The sequence below is a fragment of the Budorcas taxicolor genome, chromosome 23, assembly GCF_023091745.1.
Source record: "Budorcas taxicolor isolate Tak-1 chromosome 23, Takin1.1, whole genome shotgun sequence".
Lineage (NCBI taxonomy): Eukaryota > Metazoa > Chordata > Mammalia > Artiodactyla > Bovidae > Budorcas > Budorcas taxicolor.
This window is the reverse complement of record NC_068932.1, coordinates 13,875,529-13,885,175: the sequence shown is the minus strand read 5'-3', so window position 1 is coordinate 13,885,175 and position 9,647 is coordinate 13,875,529.

Sequence of the window (9,647 nt, the reverse complement as noted above, 5' to 3'; positions counted from 1 at the left end):
TTTGCTTGAAGGAGAAGTTGAGGGGAGCAAACAGATTAGAAGTGAGCCTGGGAGGGCTGGACAGAGAACTCTCCAACCCAATCCAAGCCCCTCCCAGGAAACCCCACAGTCATTCTCCATGGTCCCAGTGGAGCAGAGGGGAGGCAGCCACTGGCCACCAGCCTCCAATCCATGCACTCCCAGCCTTCCCTTTCCACCTGGGAGCTTTCCCCCGCCCTGCTGGCCTGGGCTCCCCGCCAGACCTGAGTGATAGTGGTGACTCTGTCCACTGACCAGCTCTGAGTAAACAGCTGTGTGTTCTCGCTGGAGCTGCCTGTGTTCATTTTACAGAGCTCCGCACTCAGTGGAAGAGAAGAGGGGATCATGGCAGGAGCAGGGCTCCAAGGAAACACTGGCTGAGGTTTGGTCCAGGCGTGTGAGCGTGGTCTCAGCTCAGAGCAGCCCTTTCTCTGGTCCCCGGGGGGTGGATCTGGAGGCAGTGCTCCAGGAGGCCATGGAGACGCTTCGACTGGACCAGCAACTACTCTCAAGGAGCAGCGCCCAGCCTGCATCCTCTCCCGTCCCCGCATCCTCTCCTGTCCCCGCATCCTCTCCTGTCCCCGCATCGTCTACTGTCCCCGCATCCTCTCCTGTCCCCGCATCGTCTCCTGTCCCCGCATCCTCTCCTGTGCCCGCATCCTCTCCCGTCCCCGCATCCTCTCCCGTCCCCGCATCCTCTCCTGCCCCCGCATCCTCTCCTGTGCCCGCATCCTCTCCTGTGCCCGCATCCTCTCCTGTCCCCGCATCCTCTCCTGTCCCCGCATCCTCTCCTGTCCCCGCATCCTCTCCTGTGCCCGCATCCTCTCCTGTCCCCGCATCCTCTCCTGCCCCCGCATCATCTCCTGTCCCCGCATCCTCTCCTGTTCCCGCATCATCTACTGTCCCCGCATCCTCTCCTGTGCCCGCATCCTCTCCTGTCCCCGCATCCTCTCCCATCCCCGCATCCTCTCCTGCTCCTGCATCATCTCCTGTCCCCGCATCCTCTCCTGTCTCCACGTCGTCTTCTGTCCCCGCATCCTCTCCCGTCCCCGCATCCTCTCCTGTGCCCGCATCCTCTCCTGTCCCCGCATCCTCTCCTGTCTCCGCGTCGTCTTCTGTCCCCGCATCCTCTCCCGTCCCCGCATCCTCTCCTGCCCCTGCATCATCTCCTGTCCCCGCATCCTCTCCTGCCCCTGCATCATCTCCTGTCCCCGCATCCTCTCCTGTCTCCGCGTCGTCTTCTGTCCCCGCATCCTCTCCCATCCCCGCATCCTCTCCTGTCCCCGCATCCTCTCCCGTCCCCGCATCGTCTACTGTCCCCGCATCCTCTCCCGTCCCCGCATCCTCTCCTGTCCCCGCATCCTCTCCTGTGCCCGCATCCTCTCCTGTGCCCGCATCCTCTCCCGTCCCCGCATCCTCTCCTGTGCCCGCATCCTCTCCTGTCCCCGCATCCTCTCCTGTCCCCGCATCCTCTCCTGCCCCCGCATCCTCTCCTGTCCCCGCATCCTCTCCCATCCCCGCATCCTCTCCTGCCCCTGCATCCTCTCCTGTCCCCGCATCGTCTACTGTCCCCGCATCCTCTCCTGTCCCCGCATCCTCTCCTGTCCCCGCATCCTCTCCTGTCCCCGCATCCTCTCCTGTGCCCGCATCCTCTCCTGTCCCCGCATCCTCTCCCGTGCCCGCATCCTCTCCTGTCCCCGCATCGTCTGCTGTCCCCGCATCGTCTACTGTCCCCGCATCCTCTCCTGTGCCCGCATCCTCTCCTGTCCCCGCATCCTCTCCCATCCCCACATCCTCTCCTGCCCCTGCATCATCTCCTGTCCCCGCATCCTCTCCTGTCTCCGCGTCGTCTTCTGTCCCCGCATCCTCTCCCGTCCCCGCATCCTCTCCTGTGCCCGCATCCTCTCCTGTCCCCGCATCCTCTCCCGTCCCCGCATCCTCTCCTGCCCCTGCATCATCTCCTGTCCCCGCATCCTCTCCTGTCCCCGCATCGTCTCCTGTCCCCGCATCCTCTCCCGTGCCCGCATCCTCTCCCATCCCCGCATCATCTCCTGTCCCCGCATCCTCTCCTGTCCCCGCATCATCTCCTGCCCCTGCATCATCTCCTGTCTCCGCATCATCTCCTGTCTCCGCATCCTCTCCCGTGCCCGCATCCTCTCCCGTCCCCACATCATCTCCTGTCCCCGCATCCTCTCCTGTCCCCGCATCATCTCCTGCCCCTGCATCATCTCCTGTCTCCGCATCATCTCCTGTCCCTGCATCCTCTCCTGTCTCCGCGTCGTCTTCTGTCCCCGCGTCCTCTCCCGTCCCCGCATCCTCTCCTGCCCCTGCATCATCTCCTGTCCCCGCATCCTCTCCCATGCCCGAATCCTCTCCCGTCCCCGCATCCTCTCCCGTGCCTGCATCATCTCCTGTCCCCGCATCCTCTCCCGTCCCCACATCATCTCCTGTCCCCGCATCCTCTCCTGTCCCCGCATCCTCTCCTGTCCCCGCATCCTCTCCTGTCCCTGCATCCTCTCCCGTGCCCACATCCTCTCCCGTCCCCGCATCCTCTCCCGTCCCCGCATCATCTCCTGTCCCCGCATCCTCTCCTGCCCCTGCATCATCTCCTGTCTCTGCATCCTCTCCTGTCCCCGCATCCTCTCCTGTCCCCGCATCATCTCCTGCCCCTGCATCATCTCCTGTCTCTGCATCCTCTCCTGTGCCTGCATCCTCTCCTGTGCCCGCATCATCTCCTGTCCCCACATCATCTCCTGTCCCCGCATCGTCTCCTGTCCCCGCATCCTCTCCTGTCCCCGCATCCTCTCCTGTGCCCGCATTGTCTTCTGTCCCCGCATCCTCTCCTCTCTCTCGCAGCCGCTTGTGGTCTCCATCGTCCTGCAGGGTACTAGGCACGGCTCATTGTTTTTTCCCTGCCTCCCCTGCCCACCACGTGGGGGTGGAGTGTCTTCCCTTTGTCTTTGCTTTCAGGTTCATCCAGGTTCCTCTGGCAAACCTCAATTTCTTCCCATAGATTTGAATTTGAACTTCCTGGAGAAGCTCCATGGGGAGAGACACGGGTCTCACCTCATTGTAGAAGCCTGCGGTTTGGCACCTGTGGGGCCACCCCTGTGGGCAGAGTTCCCTTTGGACAGACCCAGGGCTCCATTCCAGCTGCTGGCCTTGCAGGGGGAGGGGTGAACCTGGGGACAGGCTGGGGCTGTGCTGATCTGTGCTGGTGGAGAGGGTGCTGCTGGCGGGGGACAGGGGTGGTCTCCCTCCCCACAGGCAGCTGGCTGTGCTGTGGTCCTCCGCCCCCCAGGTCTGCCTTCCTCCTCTGAATGCTCTAAGTAGCAGTTTAGAGGTGGGGATGTGCTGCTTGCGGTTGGTGGGGACCCTATCCCCTCACGCAGTGGGTGGGGAAGGAAGGCTGCTGTTGGTTAGATCGGCTGAGGGCTGAGGCTTCAGCGTGATCCGGCAGCCCTCCAGCTCAGATCTCTTATAACCCAGAGGGGATACTGGCACATTGCCTCCTGTTTCTGGCCTATCAGCGAGTCCTGGGCCTCCATCTCCAGGTGTAACCATGGATGCCATGAAGTCAGTCTGCCCAGAGTCCTTATAGTCAAAGAGTGGCTCCATGCAGAGCTTTAGTTCCTCGTATCCATGACCCACAATAATCCATGGATCCTTCACAGTTTGCTCTTATTTCTTACTGAGAATCAGAGATTTCTTAAACAGCTTTTCATCCCATAACCATCCATCCAGAAGTGAACCTAATATATTCTGTTCTAGTACCCCTCTGGCAGCTCCTTGAAGTTCTGCCCATCAAAAGGCAGGAATCCATCACACTGTGGCCAGGATAACCTCTGTGGTTCTTACCTACGAGAGTTCCAGGGCAGCGCGAGGGGGACCACCCCAGAAGGTGTCCAGCTTGTCGTGAAAGGTGAATCTGTTGCTGAAGAAGTTAAAGTCTGATGTTCGTGTTCACATCCAAGCGCAGGTTTTCTGCGGAGAGCGCCCTCCTAGTGACCGTCACACAGAGCACACTACTGGTGGGCTCTGCCCTCAGTCTCTCTGCTTTCCTACCGCCCTGAGCCGTGGGTGCCCGCACACCTCTCCTCCGCTAGCGTCCTCTGAGCAAGGTGGGGGGTCCCTCAGCCTCCGCCACTTGAGAAACTGCACTTTGTTGGGATGATCCAAGCCCTCATGTTTCCTGCTCTGTGGACTGCCTCCGGAGGCTGGAAGAGTCCTGTCCAGTCCCGTCAACGATCTTCATAGCTGCCGCTTTCCCAGCCAGAATGTGCTAGAGCCCCGCCTCCCTTGCCCATGGTCTTGGGGGTCTGGAGGAGACCATGCGAATCTGAGTGTCTCGTCAGCAGAGACGGCTCAGAGGCCGCTCAGCACGGTGGACTCACTGCTGTGCTTGGAGTCGAGGGGTCCTAACGTCAGCTTATGTTTGGGAAGAGCTGATGAGAAGCTTGGTCCAAATCAAAGCAGTTTAAAATTCACCTCATGAACTGGTCTCTATGGCGAATCAAAACACGATGCCAGAGAAGGATAAAATGGAACAAAAAGCCAATAGCAAGAAACTAGATTTAAAAAGAAAAACTGAGGGAAAGGAGAAAACAATAAACGTAAAAGTTGAATGTAAAGAAGTGAGAAAATAATATAGGGGGAAAAAATAAAACCCCCAAACCAAAATAAACCAAAATGCCAAGGAGGAAAAAAGCTGACGTTGGTCAAACTCCCTGAGGTCACTGAAAAGCAGCTTATTGAGCCAGAAGGACTGATAAACTGGTCCTAACCAGGTGCTTATTTGAAATTCTTAGAATTCTGAAACTACAGCTCCTTATCAGGGCATGGGAAGAAATAGACCTATCAATAGGTTTGGGGAAAATCCACAGTGATTTTCTCATTTTTTGATCTCAGGTTGAGAACAATAACTTTTTTTTTTTTACGTGAGGCCCCCACATGCCTTTTTTTTTTACGTGAGGCCCCCACGTGCCTTTTTTTTTTTACGTGAGGCCCCCACGTGCCTTTTTTTTTTTACGTGAGGCCCCCACGTGCCTTTTTTTTTTACGTGAGGCCCCCACGTGCCTTTTTTTTTTACGTGAGGCCCCCACGTGCCTTTTTTTTTTACGTGAGGCCCCCACGTGCTTTTTTTTTTACGTGAGGCCCCCACGTGCCTTTTTTTTTACGAGTTATGCTGTCTGTATCTTGTTAGAAATGAAAACCTGTAGGATGTTTCAGTGTCTCTTTATTTCTAGTTTGAAAAGTTGTAATTTTGGTTTTAAAATTGGTTCTAAAAAGAGCTCATGATGCCAACACTTAAAATAGTCAATTTCTTTTTCTTTAAACTCAAAATGATGGCTCTCAAAACAATGCCATGACCCAACTAGCATCATGACGGTGTGTGAAACTGTTCTGGTGCATAATATGGAATGTGTGTGTGTGTGCTCAGTCGAGCCTGACTCTGTGAGTAAAGTACATTATTAACATCTATTAGGGAGGATAGTTCTCAGACTTTATTTACAGTCTTGCCCAGTTCTTAGACTCCCCCCTCCTATGAGCCAGAGAGCTCCCTGTGATGGTTTCAGCAGCTTTAAACGTAGGGGTTGCAGCTGTGAGTTGAGAAAGCATGTCTTCTTTTTTTAAGCCAAAAACGCAGTGTTCTGCATCCCTCTGATGCAGCATGAAACGGGTAGGGGTGGCTGGGTGTTTTCACCGGTAGTTCAGAGGAGAGAACTAAGGCACTCCTGCATGATTTTTTTCTAATGTTTATTGACTATAATACAGATCCTGAAAAGTAAATTATACACATTGTCAGTGGTGGCTGCTCACAAAGTGAACTCTCCTACTTAGTCAGCATCCAGATGAAGAAACAGGTTGTCATCAGCTCCCCGCCCCTCACCTCCCACAAGCTCTTATCCAATCACTTTCTCCACAGTGGTAACCACGGCGGTGTCTTCTAACAGCACAGATTAGGTTTGCTTGTTTCTGAACTTGCATAACTGGAATCACGTAGTGTTAGGCCCTCTGCGCCTGCTTCCGTTGCGCGCTGTCTTTATGCGATTCTTTCGTTTGTTATTCTGAATACTGTAGACTAGCCCGTTGTCCATTTTGCTGTCACTGGGCATTTGGATGGTTTTTGGTTTGGGCTGTTAGGAAAGAGTGCTGCTCTGAACATGCTTTTCCAGTGTCCGGTGAATATCTACATGGCTTGCTGTTGGATATATACCCCGGGAAATGGGATGGATTGCTGAAGAGGGCTGCATGGTTTTTAGTTTTGGTAGACACCATGTGTGCCAGTTTACATACCCACCAGCAGCATATGAGAGTTCTGTTTCCTAATACCTAGCATTGCCTGCCTTTTATCTATGGGTATGTGAAAGTGTAGCATTGTGGTTTTAATTTGCATTTCCCTAACGCCTAATAAAATAGAACACCTTTTCCTCTGCTGATTGGCCATAACTTTCTCTGCAAAGCGCCAGCTAAAGTCTTTTGCCAGTTTTTCTGTGAAGCTGACTGCACTGTCCCCTTGTGTTTTGTGTGTTTTCTTACATAATCTGGGTGCGGATCCCCTGTTGACTGCGGCTCTGTATGCGTCTCTTCCCTCCTCGCCCGTCTCTGAACTCTCTGACGCTACCTCCTATTCTTTTACTCATTGATCACCCCTTTCCAGCAGTTGGCTTTTCATGCTTTGAACGTGTCGTACAGGGCACTCTCCCACCTCTGGGCTCCCATTTCTGCTTGGAATGTTCTTTCCTAGAGAAGCACATAAATCTCTTCCCTGTCTCCTTCAAGTCTTTGCTCCACTGTAATCTTAGTGAAGTCGTCCTTGATTTGCTTTTTGGTCTTGCAATACCTCTTACACATCCTATCTGTTAGCCCTATCCACTTAAAGAACAACCAACCAACCAAAAAAGAAAAGGCAAAAAACCGTACTTTGTACTAACAAAGTGTTCAAATACACACTGAATTAGAACAATATAAAGGTCTTTCTTTGTGTATCTTATCATCCAACGTCAATAAGTAACAACATTTTATAATTTTATTTTGTCCATAAATACTTTAGCCTGCATCTTTAATAGATAATTACCTTTATTTTGGGAAAACATAGTTACTGTGCCATCATTGAATGTAACAAAACTAATAGTATATAATAGCAGTCCACATTCAAACTTCACAACTGTTACAGTTAAGTTTGAATCAAATGCACAGATACAAACTACATACATTGCTTTAAATTATTCAAAATATTAATTTTACACATTTAGTGCTTATTATCTATCTCTCCCATTGGAATAGCAACTCTATATGACTGAGATTTTTATCAGTTCTTTGCTGCATCAACACCTAAAAATGTTATTGGCACATAGTTGGGCTTGAATAAATGTTTGTTGAATGAATGAATGAAAGAATGAAGTTGGCAACATCATTGGGCCCAAGGAGTTTGTCAGCATAGTCAGATCTGTTTGTTTTCCAGCTCTAAAACTTTAGGCAACTTTCTGAGCTTCAATTTTCTTATCAGTTAAAAAGGACCAAACATCAGCTTTGCAGGGTTGTTGTGAGAATGTGACAAAATACGTGTACAGGGTTTGGCACCTAGGACACACTCAGTATAGCTATTTTTATTTTTTATTGCAACTCCCTTTTGTTTTTCAGTCTGTGTCTTGTCCAACCCTATGGACCCTATGTGACCCCATGGACTGCAGCACACCAGGCTTCCCTGTCCTTCACTGTTGCCTGGAGTTCGCTCAAACTCATGCCCATTGAGTCAGTGATGCCATCCAACCATCTCATCCTCTGTCGTCCCCTTCTCCCCAAGCCCTCAATCTTTCCCAGCATCAGGGTCTTTTCCAGTGAGTCAGCTCTTCGCACCAGGTGGCCAAAATATTGGAGCTTTAGCTTCAACATCAGTCTTTCCACTAAATATTCAGGGTTGATTTCCTTTACAATTGACTGGTTTGATCTCCTTACTGTCCAAGGGACTCTCAAGAGTCTTCTCCAGCACCACAGTTTGAAAGCATCAATTCTTCCGTGCTCAGCCTTTTTTATGGCTCCCAAGATGTAACAGATGTAAGGTGTGTAGTGAAGAACTTGCTGCTGCTGCTAAGTCGCTTCAGTTGTGTCCGACTCTGTGCAACCCCATAGACAGCAGCCCACCAGGCTCCCCCGTCCCTGGGATTCTCCAGGCAAGAACACTGGAGTGGGTTGCCATTTCCTTCTCCAATGCATGAAAGTGAAAGTGGAGTCGCTCAGTCATGTCTGACTCTGTGCGACCCCATGGACTGCAGCCTACCAGGCTCCTCCGTCCATGGGATTTTCCAGGCAAGAGTACTGGAGTGCGGTGCCATTGCCTTCTTGGCCTTACCCAAATTGGTCTGGCCTTTGTCCCTGGTTCCTGGGAGGAAACATTTAAACCCCTGGAATGTCCCAAGTGATGGGAGTGTCTTTGTTATTCTTGGTGGGCCCCTTAGCTCTTGCCTGATAGTTTATGCTAATGAGATGACTCAGGCCAAGTGATATCAGTCCCACCTCCAGGGAGTGGGGTGGGGCTGGAATCTAAATTCATCCCATGGACAATAAATGACTCATGCTTATGGGATGAAGCCCTAATAAAACCTTAAGACACTGAAGCTTGATTGAGTTTCCCTGGTTGACCACACTCCATGCATATTCTGTACATTAATATCAACACCAGGAGTATCAGATATTCTGAGGACAATAGAAGCTTTGCATTGGGAACCCTCCCATACTCTTAGCTCTGTGTCTATTCTTCTGGCTAATTTTAATCTCTATCCTTTCCCAGAAATAAACTGTAACTGTGAGTATAACATCTTTCAGTGAGTTCTGTGATTCCTTGCAGCAAATTACTCAACCTGGGACTTGCAGTTGGTATCAAGGGAGGCAGGACCCCGGAGTTCTGGCCCAGGCTCAGTAGCTGGCTGGCTGTGTGAACTGGCAAGAACTGCTTGGTCTCACTGCCTCAGTTTGCTCATCTGAAACAAGGATAAACCAAAAGGTCTCTTGGCTCCCATAGCCTTATTATTAAATGAAGTTCTTTTCTTCCAAGCGAGCATTTGTCTCTGCCTGCTCCTCACACGCAGACACAAACAGATATATGCAGAAGTCAGTCAAATGAGGGGTCACAGCTTCGTCATGTTTGCTGAAAGTGACGAAAGACCCTTTTCCGGGACTCTCCTGGCGGTCCAGTGATTAAGGTCCTGTGCTTTCACTGCAGCGGGTGAGGGTTTGATCCCTGGCCGGGGTACTAACATCCTGCATGCCGCATTCCATTGACCAGAGCCCATGGGAGGCAGCCCGGGAGTCTCATTCTGAGCCACCCTAGAGCAGCCTGTGGACCTACCCAAACATGGGAAGTAGAGGGCGCAGCCATGATTAACAGATCCCACAGCTGACAGAAACTGCGTGAATGAGCCCAGTCAAGACCCAAGGAACCACCAAAATCGCCGGAGGACTCGTAGGCAGTGATAAATTCTCATTGTTTAAAGTCAAGCTTGGGGGTGATTTGTTATGCTGCAATAAATGAGACGTGAGGAAAACCTGGTCACAATGTTCATCAGCTCCTTGCAGCAATTAGAAAGAACTTCTCAAAGTCCTTACTTCCTCTGATTTCTGGGCCCTTA